The sequence below is a fragment of the Triturus cristatus genome, chromosome 12 (genome assembly GCF_964204655.1).
Source record: "Triturus cristatus chromosome 12, aTriCri1.1, whole genome shotgun sequence".
Classification (NCBI taxonomy): Eukaryota; Metazoa; Chordata; class Amphibia; order Caudata; family Salamandridae; genus Triturus; species Triturus cristatus.
The window spans coordinates 853,101,575-853,127,310 of record NC_140595.1 but is presented as its reverse complement, the minus strand read 5'-3'; positions in this window follow the sequence as shown (position 1 = coordinate 853,127,310).

Here is a 25,736-nt window from a genome sequence, read left to right as displayed (position 1 = left end):
GCACGTTGGGAAGGGACACGAGCACGTGGGAGGCGTCTGATGCCAATGGAGGGGGCGGTGCCAGATGTAGGGCTGCTGTCAGATGGTGGTGCAGCCACCGCCCACTCGGAGAGATCATCCTCGGACCCGTCAGCTTCATACTCTGTTGTGCCAGTCGACAGGTCCCCGGGTTCACTCTCCTCCGCCTCAGTCCCACTCGAAGTGCCAGCCCCGATGTCACCGCTGGCACTGGTGCTCGGTCCCTCCGCGCCGTCTGTGTCCATGCCTCCCTCCGTGTCCCCCGACGATGCTGTGGGCAGGGTGAAGAGACAGAAAGTAATCATACACCTGTATACATATGTCACATGAGTCAAATCTACGTAGGTTACAGTGCATAGCCTGAAACAAAGAAAGAGTTACATCTACAAAACAAGGTACATATGTAGGGCATGCAAGACACAGTTTTTTGACCCACCATGCCATGGAAAAACTATGGAGAGCATAACTCAATAGCAAATGAGATGACATGGAATTTTGACTGAGGAGCAAGGCCCTGGGGACAATCCAACACTGCATCTGCACCACACAGCGTGGCAGCAAATAGGGATGAGCAGGGACCATAGGCAGGAACTACAGGCACATGCAGCATAGGTAATACTGATAACATGCCCACCCTGACTGGCACACTGCACCTTGAGTGTATGTCCAGGCAAACATCACACACTGGCCAGTCCTAGCAAGGAGATATCAGGTCTTGACATGTCGGACATGCCCGCACCACCCACCCCCTACATGAGACAAATCTATGGAGACACAGGAAGCACGTACATCTCTTAGTCAGGGTGAAATACACATGGGATGCAAAACTTCTATATTGCACACAAACTACCCAAGGTGCGGCTGTCCAAATTATCATGTACAAATGGGCATCATCAGATGATTGCAACAAGACACAAAGGCAATGGCCACCGTGAGTATGTAATAGGAAAATCAGGTCAGGCTGTACAGTGGACACTTGTAATACATCTCACGTCAATATACATGGTGCCAGGGGACAATGGCACAGAGCACAACCTATGCTGTAGACACAGAGATTGTCGACATTCTCGGATTACACACATGATACCTAGGAAAAGATGCCCCTGGGGACAGTAGTGGCCACACAACTCCATGCTCCTGAATGGAAATGACTGCAACACACGCTAACATCCCTGCACTATGCGTAACGCACACTCATGCACATCATGTCACAGGCCACCACATGGGACATGCCTGCTGGAAGGCCTCGCACTTAAGAGATTAACTCCCATGTCTGAAATCAGCATTAGTGCCAACTGACATGGAACCCACAAGTCCAGAACTGGACAGGGCACAGGCAAGGTCACTAAACCTGTTACACACCACCCCCACACATGATGCTGCAGGCATTGTACACTTGGAGAAGGTGTCAGGCTACATAACTTTGTGATGGAGTGACTACACAGAGACCAGGGAACACATTGCAAGGTGGGGAAGGGAGGCAGGAGAGGCCTGCAACACTGTGGGTAACAGGATCTGCACAGCACCATAAACCCTGGAAGTGTATCCATGGAACAGTGCACTTACAAATGCTGGTGAAACACAACAAACACACACATGTACCTACCCCCTTCCAGCTGCTGCATCTCCTGTAGGCGCCTGTCCAAGTCAGGAAAGACCACCACCAGCACACGTTTCTGGATGTGGGAGAGACGGCGGCGCCCGAGGTTCTTATGGCTCTCAGGTGAGTCCCCCAGCAGGACCCGTGCGATCCTCCACGTCCAGCACCGGATATCCTGCCAGCGTTTCCTCACCTGGGACAGGCGCCGCTTCCGACCATCCGCACTCCTCACGGCGCTGACGGCGTCCAGCCATATCTTCTCCTTGGCAGAGGCATCTACCTGTGAGGATGGACAAGTGACACTACCTCAATACACCTGGCACATGTCACAGGGACACAGATCATAACACATTTGCTGTTTCCAACAAGGCATAGTATGCATCCAACGCATTGCACCTTTGTCATAGGGACATGATCCTCTGGGGGAAGGCCAAAAGCATTACGTGCCATTTAAAGGACACAGGTGGAATGAGGGCAACTACACAAGCAATGCTCCAGGCTCACACTGTGCATCACACCCACCCCTCCTGTCTCAGGGCACTGCTGGGAGGACTCTGCACCCACCCCTCCTGTCTCAGGGCACTGCTGGGAGGACTCTGCACACACCCTTCCTGTCTCAGGGCACTGCTGGGAGGACTCTGCACCCACCCCTCCTGTCTCAGGGCACTGCTGGGAGGACTCTGCACACACCCCTCCTGTCTCAGGGCACTGCTGGGAGTGATAGGCCCCCACCCCTCCTGTCTCAGGGCACTGCTGGGAGTGATAGGCCCCCACCCCTCCTGTCTCAGGGCACTGCTGGGAGACATCAGGCATTCCCTCCCCTGGGACCCCCCCTACAGTACATAGCATGTGTGTCACACCTGGACACAATGGCAGAAGTCACAGTCACAAAAAAGGGACACAGTCTGTGCCAGTGGACACTGAACTCACCTGATAACCTGGTCGCCCATACAGCATGGGGTACCGTGGGAGGATCACATCCACCAAAGCCATGTTCTCCTCCAGGGTGAATGGCTGTGACCTCTCCACAGCCCTTGACATGGTTCCAGGGAATCAGTAGCAGCAGCTGGGTCGTGGAATACAGAGATGTGCAGGCAAGTGCTCCCTCATGGGACCTGGCTGCCTTATATCTGCCTTGCTGGCCCATCTCATGCACAGGAGTACAGAGTGATTGGTCACTCACATATGCATCCTATGTTTCCTCCAATCCCTTCAAACCTAGCAGTCTGTGGGTTCTCAATCAGTTTTTTTCTCCTGCATGATGTCAGCCCCACAAACACATTGCAACAATGTAGATTCATTCCAACTGACTTCTGCTGTGCACCTTCCTGAACAAAATCAAAATTTGAACTTGGTCTCCATGACAACCAGCATGCATGTAGGCCTTAATACTTGTCCCTCATGTGTCCCCTATGTAATTTGGAGCTTCACACATAGGTACGGTGCGTTCCGGGGCCCTAGGGCACCCCAAATGCATAGCAACGGCCCGTACACGCGTGCCTATGTTCACTATCACTATGGGTGCCCTCGTGTATGCGTACTCGTAGTGGTACGGGCCGTACACACGCCTGTACGCTCACTATCACTATGGGTGTCCTCGCGTATGCGTACTCGTAGTGGTACGGGCCGTACACACGCCTGTACACTCACTATCACTACGAGTACGCATACGCGAGGACACCCATAGTGATAGGGAGAGCACAGGCGTGTGTACGGCCCGTACCACTACGAGTACGCATACGCGAGGACACCCATAGTGATAGTGAGCGTACAGGCGTGTGTACGGGCGGTACCACTACGAGTACGCATACGCGAGGACACCCATAGTGATAGGGAGAGTACAGGCGTGTGTACGGCCCGTACCACTATGGGTGTTCTTGCGTATGCGTACTCGTAGTGGTACGGACCGTACACATGCCTGTACGCTCACCATCACGATGGGTACACATACGGCAGCACTCCCATAGTGATATGGGAACGTACACAGGCCCTCTTAGCAGCAGTAATGGTTTTCACACATCACAGTGGTGACAGGCAGCACACAGGAAGGAATATGGCGGACATACTTGTCCATGGATGGACATACTTGTCCATGAATGGACATCAAGGCATTGTCTGTGCATTACTACATGTGTGGGGCACAGGTGTGACAGGCTGTGATGTGGCACATTACTCTTGAGTCGAGAAGGCACCAGATGTATGATGAGATGTGTACAGATGTAATGTGTGACGGTGCAATGTGTGCCAGGCATGCCCTTGACTCCTTGGACATGTGTGCATGTCGGACTGCACACTTGGGATGAGCGTCACTGGCATGGCACGGACACCAACACACGCAAGTGTCCCCTGATGGCCGGAACAGGGGTTACCACACCTGACTTGTCACTACCCACGGTGCACGATGTGACTATGTCATGTATGTGTGGGGGCTTCCCATTTGGTTGATGTTGGAGCACCCTCAAAAGCTGCAGCTGTTGCAGCAACCAACATGTGTCTGTGTGTAGATTGACATCGCACACTGTTCCGCACACCATGCCACATGTGGTTTCGGATGTGAGGTGCGCATGTATGCATGGGACACGGAGTAGCGTGACAAGGACATGTCTGCATTCTCTCTATGAATGTGTGGTGAGTCATGACATGTGCACCTTCATGGCAAGGTGTGTGGGCTGTCCTAGTGTAATGTCATGTGACCTGTGGCTCTAGTGTTCCGCTACCAGTCCCTGCAATCGGCCTCCTACTTCTGCTGATGTGTGGGTGTATGTCACTCCTGTCTTGCGTCTGGCAGTTCACTTGCACTGGGACACAGCTAATCCCATGGCATGGCATGGGGAGGTTCTCAATCTCCGTGTGTAGCTGGGTCTTGGTAGGAGTGTCACCTGGCAGGCATACGTGTCCAGGGCATGTGGCACATACCTCACTCTGTATGTAGCATATGTGTATAGACAGAATAACATGTGCTTAGTACAAATGATTTGTTGTTGTGGTGCACTCACTCTTCCTTGTCACTTCCAAATTACTGCAGAGCGCCGCCTCTTCCCCGAGCAATGCCGGACTTGGCTGCCATGCGGGAGAATGATCGGATCCGGTGCTACCGCTTCCCACGACGGTTGATTCTGGAGTTGACGGCGAGACTGGCACCACACCTGCAACCGCTGCACAGGTATCCTACGGCACTGACACCCAAGCTGAAGGTAATGGCAGCCCTACATTTTCTAGCCACGGGTACCTTTCAAAATACCATAGCTCATGTTGGTGGCATGTCCCAGAGCATGTTCTGCCGTGTGCTGCATGATTTCTTAGAGGCCATGTTGATTCACCTGGATGACTTCATCAAGTTCCCAACCCCTGAACAGATGACTGGGGTCAAGCGTGGATTCTATGCCCTGGGAGGGATGCCCCATGTCATTGGGTCCATAGATGGGACACATGTAGCTTTGGTACCACCACACGCACGGGAGGTAGCACTACCACTCCATCAATGCCCTTGTGGTGTGTCTGTCCAACATGGTGATTTCACATGTCTGTGCTTGTTTTCCAGGATCAGCACACGATGCCTACATCATGAGGCGTAGCAGGATGCCTGAAATGATGATGCAGCTGCGCAACGAACGAGCATGTGTTGTTGGTGGGTACAGTGTGTCTGTCCTGTATTTTGCATTGCCTACAAGCACGATCGCTTCACCACTTCTAACGATGTCCATGTGCTTCCCATGTAGGGGACGCTGGCTATCCCAACATGCCATGGCTGCTCACACCTCTCCGCAACCCCATCACGCCGGCCCAGCTCCGCTACAACACCTCCCATGGCCAGACAAGGCGAGTGATAAAGAGGACGTTTGGCCTGCTGAAGAGCCGCTTTCGGTGCCTCCACAAGACCGGCGGCGCCCTCCCATATGCCCCAGCGAAGGTCTGCAAAATCTTCATGGTCTGCTGTATGCTGCACAACATGGCAGTTGAGAAAGCTGTGCCACTCATCCTGGATCAACATGACGAGGACCATCCACCCGTGGAGGACGAAGGGCTTGGCAATGGGGCTAGTGATGTGGAGGATGTGGAGCCGCAAGAGGACATCCGGACTCGGCTCATACGCGACTTCTTTGCTTAGTGGTGAGTACCAGTGTCTGAGTGTGCACGCATTGGTCCCCGTGTGGCATGTGTTGTGATGTGTGTCTCCACCTGCATGAATGGCACGTGAGTCAGAGGTGTGTGTGGGTGTGTCACTGGAGTGATGGTGCCAGTGATGGTTGTAATCCCCCAGTCATAATTGTGACCTAGCATGTTGCCATCCATACATGTGTCGAGTACATGCACATGCAAGTGGCTGTGCTTTTTGTGGCTGACTTCTTGTGTGTGTCTCTTCCCCAGGTACTTGCGCATGCCGTCTGCTGCTTGCATTGTTGTGGCACTGCTATTCCTCATGGACACGTCATCGTGGGCTGACTCAGCGTTACAGGCACGGACAAGTTTGGAAGTCTCCTTAGGGTAAGGGATGCATCAGGGGTGTATTGGGTGTGGCAGTTGTTCACGATGTATGCACACTGCCCCTGTCGATGTTTGGTTCCTCTGCAGCCATGTAGCATCACCATGGGACACGACATGCAGCTGTGTACACCTGAATAGATGGTCTGACTGGTTGACAGTCATCAGTGATGGGATAGTGGATTGTGATGATGGCATCAATGTGTGTGACACTGCCCTCGGACACATACAGTTAGCATTGGCTTGACATGGTGTGTGACTTCCACATCAGCGGATCAATGGTGTATGGCAGTCTCTCCGTGAGCAGCTGTGGGTGTTTAGCTGTTAGCCGACAATTGTATCCCAGTTCCATGGCTATCACGCATTTGTGCTGCAGAAGGGGGGTGCCAGTGTTGGACCCACATGTTACTCCACAAGAAGTGTTCATGTGTACTTCAAGTTGCCTCTGCAATCCCGAAAACATGACTAATAAAGGTGTCCCTATGCCTCCAAGGTGCCTCTTCTCAGTCAATGCTGGTGTGTTGTCACGGTGCATCCAGCATGTCTGGCATGCTTTTCCCGGATAGTGTCTATGTGTCGATGTGTCGAGTAGCAAGATGCAAGCTGTGTGTGTGGGATGAGACTGTGTATTGGGCATGATGTCCATGACTGTGTGGGTATTGTGACATGTGCCGTCCCCATGCATCCAACGTTGGCCAGGGCCCCATTCTCTGCATCCACCGGACTCAAGCTTGCAGGACATGGTTCTGCCACCTGTCTACACATACCTGGGTGCCCCCCAGGACACTGGACATGATCCCTGACCTCTGCGCATGACTGTTTCTGTACTCAATGTGTCTGTCAGCACGGTTGTGCGGCCACCCCCTCAGCTGGTTGGGCCCATCACGGGTGTGTATGGTGCTCCATGTCTGTCTTGCCTAATACACTGTGACCCGTGTGTCCTGTGCCAGACTCAGGCCCCAGGGTGTGGATGGTTGTAGTCAAAAGAGAACTCAGGCATGTTTGGTCTTTACAACACACATGTAAGGTAATGATGCAACCAGCAGGCATCTTCTCTTCATGGTGTGATATTTTATTTTGGGGGGGGGGGGGGATAAAGTGAGGGGCTTTCCGGGAGTTTGGAATCCAAAGTTCAGTAGGGGAGTTGGTGTCCTTGCCATTTGAAATCCTCAGAGTCCATGCCACAGTCTTTGTCATCATTGGTCAGACAGTGACCAGCAGGGCCATGTGGCAGAGAATGTCTCTTGATGCTGTGATGCTGTTGCTCCAGTGGGCCAGGTGCCAGGCCAGGTGTCCTGGGAGATGGTGATGTTGCGCCGACCCTCACGGTCTTTTCCGTGGATGACCCGCCCTCCTGCAGGGACCCTCAGAAGCAGGCCGTGACGACGTCTGGGATGCTCCATCGGATGTTTCCTCCTCCTCCTCCTGCTCCCTCCCTGTGGGTGGTGATGTTCTCAGCCTTCTGGCACAGGGAGGGTCGGCCATGTTGTCGGCCATCCGACGGAGTGTATTGTGAATTCCCGTGTACGCCGTCACGAGCTCAGCCTGTCCGTCCTCCATCCTCCGTTGGTGTTGCAGTAGACAGGCATGTAGCTCCGCATGTTGCTGGGCCTGCTGGGTCTTGATCCCCTCGAGGACGGACACAACCTGAGCCAGGCCCGTGGTGTCCTGCCGGTATGTGTCCAGGATGTTACGGACATGGGAAAATACCGGTTCCCCAGCCAACTGGTCAGGCTCGCGCCTCCGCCGTCCTCCACTCCCACCACCCCTGCCCACTTGCACCTGGCCTGCCCTTGTGGGTACATCGGGTCTCCGGGACCCCTGAGGGGTGGCATTGGCGTTGTCGCCTGCCTCCTCCTGGGTGCCCGGGACACCGTGTCCCTCCTGGCCAGCCTGGCTGCATTGTGGTGGTGGGGCAGGGATCCTGGGTGTCTCCTGGGATGTGGCAGGAGTGGGGGTGGTGGTTGGCACAGTTGTACCTGACGCAGGTGCTGCAGGTGGTTGGACACCAGAGGGGCCAGGTCGGTCGGGCTCGTCCACAGAGTGGTGAGAGTGGTCGCTGCCGGTGGGATCGGGCTCCTGCAGATCCGGGTCCTGTGAGTCTTCCCCCCCAGTGTTGGGGGGTGAACCACGACATTGACCTGTGTGTGAGAGAGACAATGTTAATTTTGGTCCATGCAACAGCCATGTTTCATCAGTTTCAAAGTTGGCACATTTCCTCTTGGAATTAGGATCTGTCTTGCATTCCACTCACAGTGCACTTGTGCATGGGTGTGTCCCTTGGGCACCACTTTGGCCCCTTTAACTATGTGTGGCACAGTCTTACTTGCTGCGTCAAGTGTGACTGCAGTCAGCAGTGGAGTGGGCAGGTGTGGCGAGCCATGCATTGGCGCCTTCCGTGTAGCACTGTACATGTGCACATGGAGTGGATCCACACACTTATATAATGCAGGTAGCTGTCGTTGTGCTCGTGAACAGGTTGTGACATGGCCCTGTGTTTTGCCATGGGGAAGAGGGGGGGTTCTGGCACTGGCCACCCTTGGCTACATGCACGCGGTCTACCTGCTGACGAGCAGACATTCCCACACACCACACGGCTGATTTGCTTTCCCTGTGTCTCCCTCCCTCTCTGTCCCCCTCTCCCTCCCTCACTGTCCCCTCTCCCTCCCTCCGTGTGTCAGCCTCCTCCCTCTGTCCGTGTCCCTGTGTCTCCCTCCTTCTCTGTCCCCCTCTCCCTCCCTCTCTGTCCCCCTTTCCCTCCCTCTGTGTGTCAGCCTCTGTCACCTCAGCCCAGCTTCCTGGCCACACACTGTTAGCAGATCTTTGAATGGCCCTTGGCTTGTTGATGTGCGTTTGTTTCTGATCTCCAGGCACCCATTGGGTGTAGTGTGTGTCTGTGCGCTGCTGCTGTGGTGGTGTGTGCTGCCACTCTTTCACAATGTTGGCTGTTCATTAGCTGCTGTCATGTGCAAAACAGTGCCTTCACCCCCATGTGTTGATGCAAGGCGTCCGCCATTTGCTGGAATGTCTATCCTGTGTGGGTACACACTGTTTGTCTGGCTGTGACCTAGGCCATATGGGCAGAGGGCATTGTTGTCTGCTTCTGAGTTTCACTATGTGATTTTTGGGGCCCACCCTCCCGCCATCCGGGTTACCGTGTCATGTGTTGGTGTCTTCTGTGGCCTGTGACTTGACATTGTCCAGCTGGGTGCATGGGGCATGGTGGCGGCAGTGGCATGTGCGTGTTAATGGAGTGTGGTTGAGTCATGCGATAGGTTGGGGTGGTTGCGTGCCTGTTAGTGATTTTGGTTGTGGATGACGTTCCCCCCATGTGAGGTGCGTTGTTTGTGTACTCACCCGGGTCTCGGAGTCCTCCTAATCCTTCGACTGCCTCCACCGGCTGTATGGCCATCACCCTCTCCTCCCAGGGCTGGTAGTGTACGGGTCTGCGGGAGGGCCCTCCTCCAGTGGCGTTGGCCTGGTTGTGTTCCTCCAGCATCTTGGCTCGGACCCTCCTCCGCAGATCGTACCACATGGATTGGCATTCCTGCCTGGTCCTTCTGGTGTCCGCAACAGCATTCACAGCATCGATGATGGTCTGCCACATGGCTGTTTTTGCTGCCATGCTGGTGTTTCTGACCAATGTTCCAAAGAGCTGTGGCTCGACTCTGAGGATTTCATCGACAAGAACCTCCAACTCTCGGTTACTGAACTTTGGATTCTTGGTAGTGGGCATGGTGAGGGGTGTGGATGGTGGGGGGGTGGATGGTTGTGGGTGTGTGGGTGTGGTTGTCCAGGTGTGTGTGTGTGTGAATGTGATGAGGGGGTGTTTGTGAAGGTGGTTGTGTGAAGGTGTGCAAGTGTAAGGTGTGGTGTAGCTTGTAGTATGGTGCTGTAGGTCTGTGGTGTCTGGCAGCAGTGAGTCTGTTGCAAAGGCTCATGGTTTGTGTGTGTGGGCCCTTTTTATTGGTCCATTGGTGGGTGTGGCTGTGTTTGAAGTTTGGGTGGGTGTGTTATAAGGAGTGGTGGTGTATTGGGCCTCTGTTTGTTTTTGGCAGTTGCAGGTCAGTGAATGTGTTATTTTAGTGGTTGTTGGACATGTTTAGTAGCTTTGTGCCATTCGAATGGTGTATTCTTGTGTTGTTTTGGTTTGTCCTGGTTGTGTACGTGCGTTTTTAGCGTGTGTACGGTGTGTACATGGGCCATTTGGTTGTACGGTGCTGTCCTTGTGTGTGGCTTGGTACGACTCGTACATGCGGTCGTGATGTTGGGGCATGGGGTGCGCTCCGTACTTAGGAGGTTGTGGTGGGGGTGCGACTCTGACGTACAGGGGTGTACATACAGGGGGGTACGACACGTACAGCGGTGGGGGTTCGACTCAAACGTACTGGGGTGTCCATTCAGGGGGGTACGACACGTACAGGGGGGGGTTCGACTCGAACGTCCAGGGGTGTGGGTACACGGGGGTAGGACACGTACAGGGGTGGGGGTTTGACTCTGATGTACTGGGGTGTCCATACAGTGGGGTACGACACGTACAGGGGTGGGGATTCGACTCGAACATACTGGGCTGTCCATACACGGTGGTACGACACGTACACGGGGGGGTTCGACTCTGACGTACTGGGGTGTCCATTCAGGGGGGTACGACACGTACAGGGGTGGGGGTTCGACTCGAACATACTGGGGTGTCCATTCAGGGGGGTACGACACGTACAGGGGTGGGGGTTCGACTCGAACGTACAGGGGTGTCCATACAGGGGGGTACGACACGTACAGGGGTGGGGGTTCGACTCGAACGTACTGGGGTGTCCATACACAGTGGTACGACTTCTACAGGGGTGGGGGTTCGACTCGAACGTACTGGGGTGTCCATACAGGGGGGTACGACACGTACAGGGGTGGGGGTTCGACTCAAACGTACTGGGGTGTCCATACAGGGAGGTAAGACACGTACAGGGGTGGGGGTTCGACTCGAACGTACTGGGGTGTCCATTTAGGGGGGTACGACACGTACACGGGTGGGGTTTCGACTCTGATGTACTGGGGTGTCCATACAGGGGGGTACGACACGTACAGGGGTGGGGGTTCGACTCAAACGTACTGGGGTGTCCATTCAGGGGGGTACGACACGTACAGGGGTGGGGGTTCGACTCGAACGTACTGGGGTGTCCATACACGGTGGTACGACACATACACGGGGGGGTTCGACTCTGACGTACTGGGGTGTCCATTCAGGGGGGTACGACACATACAGGGGTGGAGGTTCGACTCGAACGTACTGGGGTGTCCATACAGGGGGGTACGACACGTACAGGGGTGGGGGTTCGACTCGAACGTACTGGGGTGTCCATACACGGTGGTACGACTCGTACAGGGGTGGGGGTTCGACTTGAACGTACTGGGGTGTCCATTCAGGGGGGTACGACACGTACACAGGTGGGGGTTCGACTCTGACGTACTGGGGTGTCCATACAGGGGGATACGACACGTACAGGGGTGGGGGTTCGACTCGAACATCCAGGGGTGTGGGTACAAGGGGGTAGGACACATACAGGGGTGGGGGTACACGGGGGTAGGACACGTACACGGGTGGCGTTTCGACTCTGACGTACTGGGGTGTCCATACAGGGGGGTACGACACGTACAGGGGTGGGGGTTCGACTCGAACGTCCAGGGGTGTGGGTACACGGGGGTAGGACACGTACAGGGGTGGGGGTACACGGGGGTAGGACACGTACAGGGGTGGGGGTTCGACTCGAACGTACTGGGGTGTCCATTCAGGGGGGTACGACACGTACACGGGGGGGTTCGACTCTGACGTACTGGGGTGTCCATTCAGGGGGGTACGACACGTACACGGGGGGGTTCGACTCTGACGTACTGGGGTGTCCATTCAGGGGGTACGACACGTACAGGGGTGGGGGTGGGACTCGAACGTACAGGGGTGTGGGTACACGGGTGGGGGTTTGACACGTACACAGGTGTACATTCAGGGGGGGTGTACATTTATGGGGAGTACGACTCGAACGTATGGGTGCTGGGGGGAGTGTTGGGCGCGTATGCGGGCACATGTCTCCATGGTTGCAATGGGAGTTCGGTGCGGACGGTGTTTTTACCATACGGTTGTGTGATCGGACGCACGGGTGGGATCGTGATTCCTCGGTCGGACATCACTTTTCACATTTGTACGGTGAATCGTCCGAGGACGTGTCGGACACATTTTCCGACCCGAGGACGTGTGGGGAATTATTCCCAATGCGGTTCGTATGGACTTTTTCCCATGCGAATCGTAATTGGCAGTTTGTACGGCACTTGTACGATTCGTACGGGAAAAAGACCGGATACGAGTCGTACGGGCTTTTTTTTTACCGGATCGTAGTTGGCACCTTAGTGTTGCATTTATCACCTAGAAGCTTCTTTTTGCAACAACCTTTTTAAAGACATTCTACTAAGTATATGTATGTTGGATTTTTATCATTTTGGTCTTGTTCAGTTTAGGTAAATATATTTTATTTTTCTAAACTGGTATGGTGTCCATTTGTGGTGTTTTCACTGTGTTACTGTGAGTGTTGGTACAAATACTTTACACGTTGCCTTTGGGGTAAGCCTGTCTGCTCATGCCAAGCTACCAAGAGGGTGACCAGGGGTTATCTAAAGTGTGTATCCTCCTTACCCTGACTAGAAGCAATGGTCCCTATTTGGTCAAAGGTACCTACCTCTCCCAACTAGACACCCCCAGTTCTAACAGTACCAAAAACAAATTGATGGTGCACCATACTCACAAACTAATTCAAGCACTTGTTTGAAAGACGTTGCTCAGACCGTGTTAAGCAAGAAAACGACAAGTCAGTCCTCAGACTACACCAATACAAGACAGTCCTCAGACTGTACCAAGACAAGAAGACGGGCTCTAGCCCCAGGCCTTTTCAAGAGTAAACCAAATTCTACAGGTGGCCTGACAAAGCATTCGCAAACACTCTGTATCTCAAGGGTCCACAGACCCACCAAGTTAACCAAGACAGTGCTGCATTTAACAAGAATCAAGATGAACTCACCGGGTGCACACAGGTCAAACAAGATTGTTCTCCACTACCGACTCTTCATACCAAACGGTCAGATCCAAGGGTTTCACCTTTTCAGGACCCCAGCCAGGGTGACCAATAAACAAGGAGCCGCCCAATCAGACAGGAGGGGCAGCCGCAAGAACCAAGCTCGATCGTGTGGGGATCCCCGATTCGATCAGACACAACCCCAAACTCTACAACCCAACTACCGGCAAGATGGGGCACCTGGTAGAGTCCCTGCAAATGAAGGAAGTGGCCTAATTTGAATCACCCAGGTCACTCATGACCACCTCTCTGCCTTCCAAACAAAGAGTCGATCAGACAGTAGAGAATACAAACCAAAGTTATTTTAATAATATTACGCTGCGGTGGAGTCTAGTCTGACCAGCCTCCTGTAATGGCTGATGAGGGACTCCCATTCCCCAGCATAAAGGCAACAATTATACATTTTGACAACTGGACAGTGACACACCCACTCTGTAACTTTCCACAGGGAGACAGCTTGAACAAAGGGGCACAAAAAGATGAGCTAACAGTCTTAGACCGGGCACACACTATTTCTCTGGTGAGGTCATACAGTCTGTGCTTGCAAATGAAATAGTGGTATCCGTTAACAAACAATTTTCTCATACTTAAGTGAAGCCTAACCTCGGAGATGCAAATGCATCCCAGCAGCTTTATGCTGAGACAAGCAACATGAGACAGAAGCTTAGTTTCAATCATAGGGCAAAATGGGGGCTGCAGGAGAGAAAATGGCGGCACAGATACCAACCTAATATACATAATATCTATACCTAATAATTGCGTGCACATACAACATGAATCAAATAAAATAGCTACATAAATGCTAACATAATATCAGGTATAATACGGACAAAATGGCAGTGAGGCATTTCAGTTCAAACAGTACCGAACCCTAGCACTCAAGTTTTCATGGAGGCCATTAAAAAAATAATCAATACAACATCCAGCCCCAATGTGATTAATTTTTGCCATAATTTAGTTTTATTCACACAATCAAAGGTGGTGGCGGGGTCCAAAAAGGCCAGGTGCTGTGGGCAGCGTCTAGCAACAGTATATTTTTTTATGGTAAGATGTAAGTTCAGGCACTGGTCCCCCATACTGAGCCCAGGATGAAAATCACACTGAGGCACACAAAAGAGTTTATTCTATATAGCCCATGACTGCAGGTGATTAAAAATGTCCCTCCCCGCTATTTTGACAGTACTGTCTATTGGGGCAGGGTAGAGGCGCTTTCCAGCACCACTGAGACTGCTTCAAGGGCATATTTGATGCCCTCCTTGAATTCTCCAGTTGAAACCCTTTCAGGGAGGTGTGGGCTCTTGCTCTGGCATAAAACTGGACAAAGGACATGGGCATATCCTCCCCACTGTCCAGCCCCTCCTTGGGAGGGCCCCCTGAATCATATCAACCATTTTCTAAGGATACTTAAGGTTAAGAGTGGGTCAGGAATTCTGCTCAAACAGCAGAGTTTGTAAAGTTTTTCCAACTTCGCACTCCGCTGGGAGTGCGAAGTTGGCAAAAAAACTCAGACTCCGACCGGTGCTCCATGCAGGTTCTTTTCCAGGCCTGTGGACATCCAAGACACCTAAAGGAATCTCCCTTGGAATGAAGGCGTGACCTGTCTGCTGATCCTGGGCTCCCATGGAGTCCGAAAGGCTCAGCAACACAGGTGATGGTTCTGTAACTCCCGTGAGGCCTGCACTGTCTTCATACAGAGTTTGAGGCCAGTATCTCTCCTCTGAACCACTGGAACAGCACCCCTGTGCACAGCATCAGCTTGCCATTGCCAAGGCTTGTTAACTCTCTCCACCAGAGATCTTCAATCTCCAAGGACTCCAACCTCAAGCAACTCCTTCAGCCAAGAACGTTGCCCTCACCAGTTCCTGTGCATCATGGGCCTTCTTCATTGGTGAGCTGCTCCAGGTCCTCTTGCGACTCCTGTGCCTTCGGACCTTTGGTCCTCTTGAGGGTCTTCTTTGGATCCAATAAGCTCCCCTGCTTGCTCAGGCCTGCTCTGACTTACCTGCTTGTGGTGAGTCACTTGGACCTTGCTGGTCTTGTCACTGCCCCTTTTTATTCAACTAAGTTGATTGGCACTGCCAAGGCTTGTTGGTGCGCATGCCTGACACTGACCCCTGGGCTCCCGACAATCAACAAGAGCCAGCTCCGGAATGGCTCCTTGACTTCTACAGAATTGCCTGGTCTGCACAGCTGCAACTTCAAAGGCACCATCAACCTCTCCTGCATCTCCCACATCGGTGGTACCTATCATCCTGAAGACACCTTTGGCTTCCATCGGACTTCTTCGTCTTTTTCTGCATTGGCTTCTTTCCTGAACCTTCATTGTGGTCTACGGCGGTTTCAGACGTCACTTGACACCTACGCACCCAGCATCCCTTGTATAGGTATCCTGGTTCCTGGGGTATCCACGGGTGGGCTCACTCTCCAACCTTTCATCTTCCATGGGATTTCTTCAGGGTCCACCGGGAAGGGTCCTTCTTCTTTAAAATTGCAACTGCAACTTACCTATTGACTAACATTGAGCCCACTCTACAGGACCTCCGTGGAGTTCCTAGATACTCACTTAGGGTCGTTACTTGGGTCCCTTCTATGTCTTCTGGGTCCATTCTTGACTTGAGTCATGGTTCGCATTCCACTATTTTAGTATTTGGTTTAGTCTCCCTCTGGAGACCTCTGTGTATTTGTGCTACTTACGGGTTATATTTCCTAAGTATTCGTAAGTATTGTCTAACCCTGGGCGTAGTTCGCTTAGTAGCGCCACGCGTAGCTATGCGAAGTGCACTTTGCACTATGTGAGATACGCGTAGCACTATGTGAACTGCGTAGTACGCTGTTCACGACGATTGTACAGTGCCGAATGCTTGTCTGCACTGTGCAATCATTGAAAATGGCATCTTGCACAGTGCAAGCTGTCATTTTCTGCTGCTCGAGTAGATTTTTACTCGAGCGGCAGCTTTCTCAACGCTGACTGGTAGTTTCTCATCGCGAGCGGTCGCGAGCATACGCGACCACTCGCAGTGAGAAACCTGACCTCCCCGTGTTGAGAATCTTGCCAGGAGGTTTATTTTCCATGCTTGCGATCGGCAACTTGATGTTGCTGATCGCGAACGAGGAAAAAGTCTCGCCGGGATGTCATTTTGCTTGCTCGCGGTCACCAAGTTGATGTTGAGGACCGTGAGCGAGTAAAAAATGCCAACTATGCTACACTACACGATTTTGCACTGTGCTACGTGCAATTCGCGTACCGCGAAGTAGCACAAACTACGCAAACTTCGCGAGCGTAGAGTAGTTGTCCACCCAGGGTTAGTGTTGTGTTTGTATTTCCGGGTAGGAGATAATACAGTGTGTTAGTGGGTGTAATAAAATACATATTTTTATAACTACACTGTGTGATTCTTTTTAACTTAACCTATACCATAAGATTAACTACTGGTAAAACAAGCTGCTTTACAGTCCTTCTAGACTGAGCCTGAAGGCTGCACTCCACTGCTACTAGTTAGAGACATTTCTATGGTTGTTTAAGACCACTAAAATCACCATAAGGGTTGTCTGGATTAGTGCAAGTTACTACACAATTTCCACCATCTTAAGTTGGTGGAAACACCTCCTATCAGTGAAACGGTAGTGCCTCTTCCGACAGGTAGTGGTCACTAGAGGGTGTAGACACCCTAAAGTTAAGTAGCCCATTGGCTACTACCTTTCTCCCCATGCATTATCCCTATAATTCAGTATTTCAGTGGCAACCCAAGACCTGAACATCAGATTTGACAAACAAGTGAAGGCCAGGACAAAGAAGGTCCGCTGCTCGAGAACTGAAGCCATGCTGCAGAAGAGAAAATGTGCCAAACCATGCCTGCTGCTCCAAGGACTCGACAATCACTGCTGCTCTGTCATTGTGAAACTTGAAAGGACTCCAAGAACCCCGGAGCTCCTCTAGTCTTCAACAATTCACCAAGAAGCTCCCTTGGAGTGAGGGTATCACTACTCTGAACACCGCAGGTACCGAGCCAATGAAGTCCAGTTTGCTGGAGTGCTGCTCCCTGACGATGAAGTGAGAAAAGGTGCAACAGCTCCAGAGGATCGGATCTGGAATGTTTTACGCTCTGGAGGGGTAAAATAAACTACTCCCACTCCAGTTTGTGCAACAGTGGGGTAACATTTTCTATCCACCCTTCAGTCTGTGCAGCAGTATGGAAAGCATTGGACTCTGGAGGGAACAAAAGTACTATTCCCTCTACGGTCTGTGCAACATTAGGGAAAGCATTGGATTTCAGAGGGGCAAAATGTATTATTCCCACTCCAGTTTGTGCTTCAGAAAGCGTTGGACACCGAAAAGGTAAAATTTACTATTAACACTCCAGTCTATGCAATAGTAGGAAAAGCATTTTAATTAAAAACAAAACATATTTTAATAACTATATTGCTTAACTAAAAATATATCATTATTATTATGAAAATTGTATATATAACTGTAAAAACCAGTAAAAAAAAAAAATATTATTATAAAAAATAGTACTTAAATTTAAAATGTTACAATGTTATGATTAACTGATCATTATTTTGAATCTCATATACTCCCACAAACATAGAAACACTCAAATAAAATATATTTAAAATAAAAACAACACAATTAATATATTAAGTAATATATTTAATAAATATAAACACATAATTAAATATTTTCAAGTATTAACAATTGAATAACTGCCCACCATATTCAACAAAAGAAAATGCACCAAACATAAAATAATAAGCTAATTACATAATTATTACGTTTTTAAATGTTTAATTAAAAGATAATAACTACCTGAACATTGATTATTACTTAATTACTTCCCAACCTATATCCCATCAAAATAAACAACTACCACCTTAAAAATAGTATTAAAAAACAATTATTACACAATCTACCTCATTAGTGATCAATTAACTAATTATTAATGAACAATGATTTAATAATTCATTAAGTATTATAACTTTCCAACCTCTATCCTTAGAAACAAAACAATTTGCACCCAAAAAATTCACGTAGAAAATATTTACATCCATTACATGATTAATTATCCATTAACTAAGTATTAATACGTACTAATAAATCATAAGCCAATAATTAATACATTAATTTTATTTATATATATTAATAATTAATACATTTATACTTAATTAACTTATAACCCCATACCTCTTCAAATACAACGACCGGCACCTGAAATATCACTTAAAAAATATAATAGTAGTACCATTTAAATAATTAATTATCAATTAAGTAAGGAATATTAATTTGCAATTAATTATTAATTTATGTTACCTATTTAACTTCCCTTCCTTCTACCTCGCAAACTCACAATCCCCTACGATACTATAGATTATTGTTAACAACTAAATTATAAATGATAAATACAAAAAAAAAATATTTATATATTGAAATATTAACAACAATTATAACAACAATGTTAACACTCACAATTAAAATATGAACCAAAACACATTAAAATGATTCAAAAATTAAAAAATTCACATAATATTATTGCAAATGATAATAAAAATACAGATATTCTTGTAAACAATATTACTTACTTAAAATTCGATATTAATGTCCACAATATTTCTGCATTATGATATTCATGTGGCTCGATATTAAAAATGCAATATTTTTGTATTTCTAAATTAATGACTCAATATTATGTCAAATACCAGCTAACAACCAGGTCAGCATCATTTTCTGCTCCCGAGCCAAACTGACCTCCATCACAGTAGGCCTCCCATTCACATCAGTGTCAGATCCTGCTGAAGTGTAAAGACCTGCTTTGCATGTCTGCTGGGGCTTTTCACACGGCATTTGGGTCACACTTTAAAGAAGGGAAGCACAATGCTAAAATACTTTCGTATCCACGGGTTGCTGAAAGCTTGACGTTGTCCATGCAGACATCTGTCTCTGAGTTGGTCGGGGTATCAGGGACTGTCTAAAACTGGAATTTAGTGTTAGATGTTGGAGGACACTAGAGATATCATAATTTATCCCTTCTACACATAACCCCAGATATCAGCACACAAGTTAAGTGTGACCGAAGACTTTGACCATCTTGAAAATGCCCAAAGTGTGTAGCCAGAGGGGTCATAAGGCGGACCTGTTAAAATTATAGCAACACAACAGGCTAGAAGAGTCATTTTTCTTCGACCAGTAGCGGCAACCCCCCCCCTCCTCTCCCTCAGCGCCTTGAGACCCTCGCGGGTAAGTAGTGCGCTTTTCAAATCTTGTCATTAATTGATTGATTGAATTGCCCAGCTAACCAGTGGCAACTGGAACTGGACTCTGCTGTGGCCTCTTCCTGCCACCCTGTGAGTCTCTAAGCACCTTCCCTAAGTTGGGTGGCTTTAGAAGTGTACTCCTGTGATAAATTGGGACTTAAAGCACTAGTTTCAGAAGGTAAACCTGGTTAGTGTATCAGACCTGACCTCCACCACTGTAAGCGTCCAATTGCACCTAGGTCCCAAACTACTGCGACTGTTGGCAGTCACTATCATTTTGTACTTCTTGACAATATTCTTACTTAAAAAAGATAAAAAATCATCTTTGGTTTCCCTAAATGCTTTTTGTCTTTATGGTGTGATTTAGTTTATTAAATGTTACTTTCTTTTTCTAATTCTGTTCTGAATTTTTACAGTGTTGCATTTCAACTTTATTACTGCTTTAGTACAGCATAAATTCCTTGATCCGTTGCTTTGAAGCTAAAACCTGTTGGCTATTTGCCATAGCTGTCAGCGGTTTGTGATCAATATGGTAACTGTAGTGGTTTTCCCTGACTAGCATTTTGATTATTTACACAGCTAATAATCCAATTTCTTACAAATCCCCAAAAATCCATCTCAACTGGAATTGCTCCTTCACCTTTTCTGGCAGTGCCCCACGCTCACTTGATAACGGGATGATGTACTGAATGGTTTTCATATTCAAATAATAAGCTTTCAAGTCTACATTTGACCAGACCTGTCTAATACACAATCCTAGTCACTATCTTCTATTGACCACGCAGATGTAGTGCGCCTCAACAGGCAAGGGTCCTAAACGTAGTGCGCCTCACTAGGTTGTGGGCCCTTGCATGTCGCGGGTACTTGGGCCTCCCATACGAGTGAGGCACCGTTTTTATCGGGAGACCCGGGGGAACGCTGGGTGGTAGGAAATTTGTGTCAGCCCGGTGATGCCACAACTTTCCCACATAAAAATGTGTGAAAAAGGGGATATCTTCAGCTAAGTTTGAGGTTTGCAGGGCATTCTGGGTAAGGAACGTTGGGGGATCCACGCAAGCCATACCTCCCTGGAATCCCCCAAGTGTTTAGTTTTCAGAAATTTGTGGGTTTGGTAGGTTTCCCTAGGTGGCCGCCGAGCACCGGGCCAAAAACCCAAGTGACCCCCCTTGCAAAACCAGGTCGTTTTGAGATAGGCAATTTTCATGTCGCCTCACTACGTTGTGGGCCCTTGCCTGACGCGGGTACTAGGCCTACCCACGCAAGTGAGGTACCATTTTTCTCGGAAGACTTTGGGGAACGCGGGGTGAGTGGAATTTAGTAGACCCATGCAGATTCCAGAGCTTTCCACCACAGAAATGGACACATTTTTAGGTTTGCAATGGATTCTGGGTAACATAACCTGGTGAGAGCCAGTCAAGTCACCCCATCCTGGATTTTCCTCGATCTAGTTTTAAAAAATGTACAGGTTTGCTAGGTTTGCCTACGTGCCAACTGCGCTAGGGCCCAAAATCCACAGGTATGCACATTGCTAAAACAAATTGGGAGCCCAGTGGGCTTTCTGCCGCCCTGGGGGGGAATCAGGGAAGGGGGTTTCATCCCGATGTGCCCCTAAAGGGGCAGAAAGACTGTGGCTATTTTTTGTGGGGGTGGTGGCATTGGTATGACCATTTTGGGCAGCCCCTGCCCCCACGCATAAAAAAAGCCAGCATACTCGCTGGCGCCTAGTGGGCTTTCTGCCCCCCAGGGGGCAGATCAGGGTCCACTGCCACCATCTGCCCTCCCGGGGGGGAGCAGAAAGACTGGTATTTCTCTGGGGGTAGGGTGGGGGTATTGTCATGCCCATTTTGAGGAGCCCCTACCCCTACACTAATAAAACAAAAAAATCCATGGTTTCTAGTGGGCTTTCTGCGCCCCCCAGGGGGGGCCAGATTGGGGGCTACAGATCCCATCTGCCTCCTGGGGGGCAGAAAGACTGTCATTTTTGTGGGGGGGAGGGTGGGGGCATTGGCGTGCCTGTTTTGGGCAGCCCACACCCTAAAAACAATTGCGCAAAAAAAATCCCTGGGGGATAGTGGGCTTTCTGCCCCTCGGGGGGGGGCAGATTGAGGGCTAATGCCACATCTGCCTCCCAGGGGGGGCAGAAAGGCTGTAATGGTGGCGGGGGGTGGGGGCATTGGAGTGCCCATTTCGGGCAGCCTCCACCCTAAATAAAACCCATCACCCTAAATGAAATTGCACAAAAAAATCCCTGCCGTCAAGTGGGCTTTCCGCCCCCCCCCCCCGAAGGGGCACATTCGGGGCCAATGCCCCATCTGCCCCCAGGGGGGGGGCAGAAAGGCTGTAATGGGGTGGGTGGGGGCATTGTCGTGCCCGTTTCGGACAGCCTCCACCCTAAAAAAAACCTTCTAAAAACAAATCCCTGGTGTTTAGTGGGCTTTCTGCCCCCAGAAGGGGCAGGTTAGGGGCCAATACCCCATCTGCCCCCCAGAGGGGGCATAAAGACTAATGATTGCAGGGGTGGGGGCATGGGCATGCCTGTTTTGGGCAGCCCTCACCCTTATTTTTACTTTCTAAAACAAACCCTGGTTTCTAGTGGGCTTTCCGCCCCCCCGAAGGGGCAGATTAGGGGCCAATGCCCCATCTGCCCCCTAGGGGGGTAGAAAGGCTGTAATGATGGCGGGTGGGTGGGGGCATTGGCGTGCCCGTTTCGGGCAGCCCCCACCTTACAAAAAACCTAAAAACAAATCCCTGGTGTTTAGTGGGCTTTCTGCCCCACCGAAGGGGCAGATTAGGGGCCAATGCCCCATATGCCCCCCGGGGGCGGGCAGAAAGACTGTAATAATTGGCGCGCATTCCCAAGGTTGTCCCAGTGCTGGAAAATGGTTGGACAACAGAGCAAGTAAGTCGTAAAGACGCAACAAGATTCTAGCAGCAGCTTATTCAACAACTTTGGAAAACAGCCATGTTTTTTGCATAGTGGAAGATCAATGACTCAGCGTAAGTGGTAGTGAATTCCACCATATTCCTGCACGAATGGAAGAAGCCTTAACCCCCATCTTGCTTTGTTTATCTAGGAATGATGACAAAGCATAGGGAGCTGGATACATGGTTCCTGCTTGGCTTATACCAGGAGAAGTAACCCGGCAACTACTTTGGGCCAGTCCGATGAAGGGCCTTGTGGACCATACACATAGCCTACAAAAAAAAATGTTCTCCCTGGGAGCCAGTGAAATCTCGGCAAAGAATGAGATATGAAAAGAAACTTAGGGATTATGAGCAGCAGTCTCGCCGCTGCATTTTGCAAAACCTGCATTTTCTTTACTGCAAGTTTCTGGGCACCTAAATACAGAGCATTACAGTAATCCAGCTTAGAAAAATTAGGAGCTGGTAGAACTGTTTTCTGGAGGTCAAGGGGGGTAAAAAGAAAAAACTATTTTAGGATCTTCAACACATAAAAGCCAGAAGAGGTAATAGAGTCTATTTGCTCTGAAAAAGATAATTCTGTGTTGAAAATTACTCCCAGATTTCTAACTTTCTGGACTGGTGCTGATAGCACCTAGGCTTGACGGCCACCATGAGTCCTTCCAAAACATGGTCTCCTTTCCAAAAAGCAGCACCTCTATTTAGTCTATATTCAATTTCAGACAATTATTCTTGCCTCCTTATTTACCTCCGATGAGATAGAAACCACAATCTGCGTATCATCGGCAGAGGAGAACACAGCTAAGCCATAGCTTTGAATGAGCCTGATAAGGGGGCTAACCTAAACATTAAACAATGTGGGGATGAGGGAGGACCAATGGGGAACATCACAGCATAGCAATCTGTCCGGAATTGGGTTTTTTCAATACTTTTAACTGCAGAATCATGGAGTCCCCAAATACCTGCACCATATGAAGCGACAAAGATGCATCTGGCCTCATAGGTTTTAATTATCACCTCCAAAGTTAATGAATCCAGTTTAGTAGCCACCTTATATATTGGGGCTAAAGTATTTTCAAATGGTAGGCTCCTCACTCTAAGTAGATGTTTCCAGGTACTTTTTTTTATCAAAAGGGATCCTCAGATATGTTAAAGACAAGAAGCAGAGCAATTTAGTTCCAGGTCATAGTAAAAGATTTTCTTTTATTGGGGGCCAGCCCCAGTCCATCCATAAACACTACAAACCTATCCAGCAGCTTTTGAAGGCACATCCCTCTACATCCTCGTGAAGTTTGGAGAGTAGATAGATAATATCATGGTTCACTCCCATTGTCAACATCCTCCTCCATAGCTTGCCTCAGTTGCCGTTATCAAACGCTGAGCTCAGGTCCATGAAGGCAAGGTGTATGCACCCTCACTTGTGCGGATTTGAAAATCAAGAGGTGAAGGTTCTGACATTGATCTGTGGTTCCCAGACCCTGCCTCGGCTGCCGCTAAAATGTCTTTCTTACCTACCCAAAACTTCAGCTTATCTAACAGGATTCGACCCATCATTTTACCATTCAATCAATAAGGGAGATGGGACAGCATCGATCAATTCACTCCCCTTTCCTAATGATTGAGACAATAATTGCATTTGACAACATCTTGGGTGGGCCAGCAAAAGTAGTATAATACAGCATATTGATTAGGAATGGGGCCCAAAAGTCAAAATTACTTTAGAAAACGTCAACCAGGATCCCTTTTGGGCCTGGGGCTTTATTGCTCGAGCACCTCTGCACAGCTGAGGTGACCTTTTTTAATGTAATTAATGGGAGACGTCCACCCCAGGGCTGGCCATGCATTCCACTGTAGTACTAGTCACTTCACCCAAGGTATTTGATGTATGGACCTTCGTGAAGTGAGTCTCTCATATGTGTGAGTGTTCTCAAAGAAGGGGAAGTTCACAATTCCCCAAGATAAGGAAACGTCATTTGTGGCACTTGCCTTCCACAGCTTTTCCTAAGCCCCCCTTCTTATTGTGTCCTTCTTTGTCATGTGTCCCAGTAACGCCTAGTAGGAAACATTGTCATTTTTACATGTACATAGATCTTTCCTAAGGTTGCGTTCACTTTTTCACATCGACTTTCGACACACATTTGCATTTGTGACACTTGGGTTAGTTTCTTGGAAACTCTGACGTTGCTTACATGGGTAAATTCCGTAGGAACACTCATACTGCCTCAGCATTGTGTACAAGGCGTACACATACGTTGTGCAAATGTGTTTGTTATTTTCGTCCATATAGTGGCACAACTATCTGCAGAATACAAACAATGGCAGCCTGATCACAATCATGGCCCACGGCAAGGATGCTTTTTCCTGATACAAATATCTGTTTCCATGTATAGTTAGAGGATGCACTTCTGCTGGGGAAATAAAAATACTTTTATTTCTCCTCATTTTTGCATTTTCTATGTGTTATTCTACAGCACAATGCCATTAATGATTGTTTACATGCAGGAAGGTGTTCCTTTGAGTAATTGAGTACTTGAGGCCACATCCAAGCAAGCAGCAGTAAGATACCCTGAAATACTTGTTTTCTGTAAGAGTCAAAAAGTTATTAAAGAACTTCACCAGAAACAAAATTGATATTCAGTAATAGACACACTAAAAGATGCTAGTAACTTTTTCTTCAAAGATCTTTGGATTGTAAATCATAGACTCACCAACAGGCAAAGATGTTTTGAATGAGTTCAAGCATGAGGTCACACCTTTATCTGAATCATTCTTATCTTGCTCCTGCATCTCACAAGTATTACCCTAGGTTTGCTGCAACTCCAATGGACACTGATTTAAATTTCCAGAACTACTGTAGAAGAGAAGATCTTCCACCATTTCTGCTTAAGGTTAATCTTATTTGGAGAGATTACTGTTACCAGTGACCGACCTGGGGGAAAGGAGACTGAGGAGAGAGAGAGAGAGCATCAACTAGTTGCTATAGATCTGGTGAAAACATTTCTGACATGCAAATACATTCAATAACATGACAATAAAATAACCACCCGACACAGTGATTCAAACAGAATATTCATTTATCTAAAATTGTATGAAAAGCCAATTAAATGCAAATTCATTTCTCTTATATTTACCTATTGTGGCTAAAAGTCAGATCCTAAGTCAGAACCGGTCCTCAACAATATAATCAAAGTTTCTAGCCGTCATGTAGAGTCACCGTCCTCTTCTGTCAGCATCGGGACCTCGGATCATCAGTTCGGGAAGAAGTGGCGCTAGACCTCTCTAGTCTACTAATATATATACTAAAATTACATTCCAAAATGTTGCAATCATATCGTACAAAACGGATGAATGGT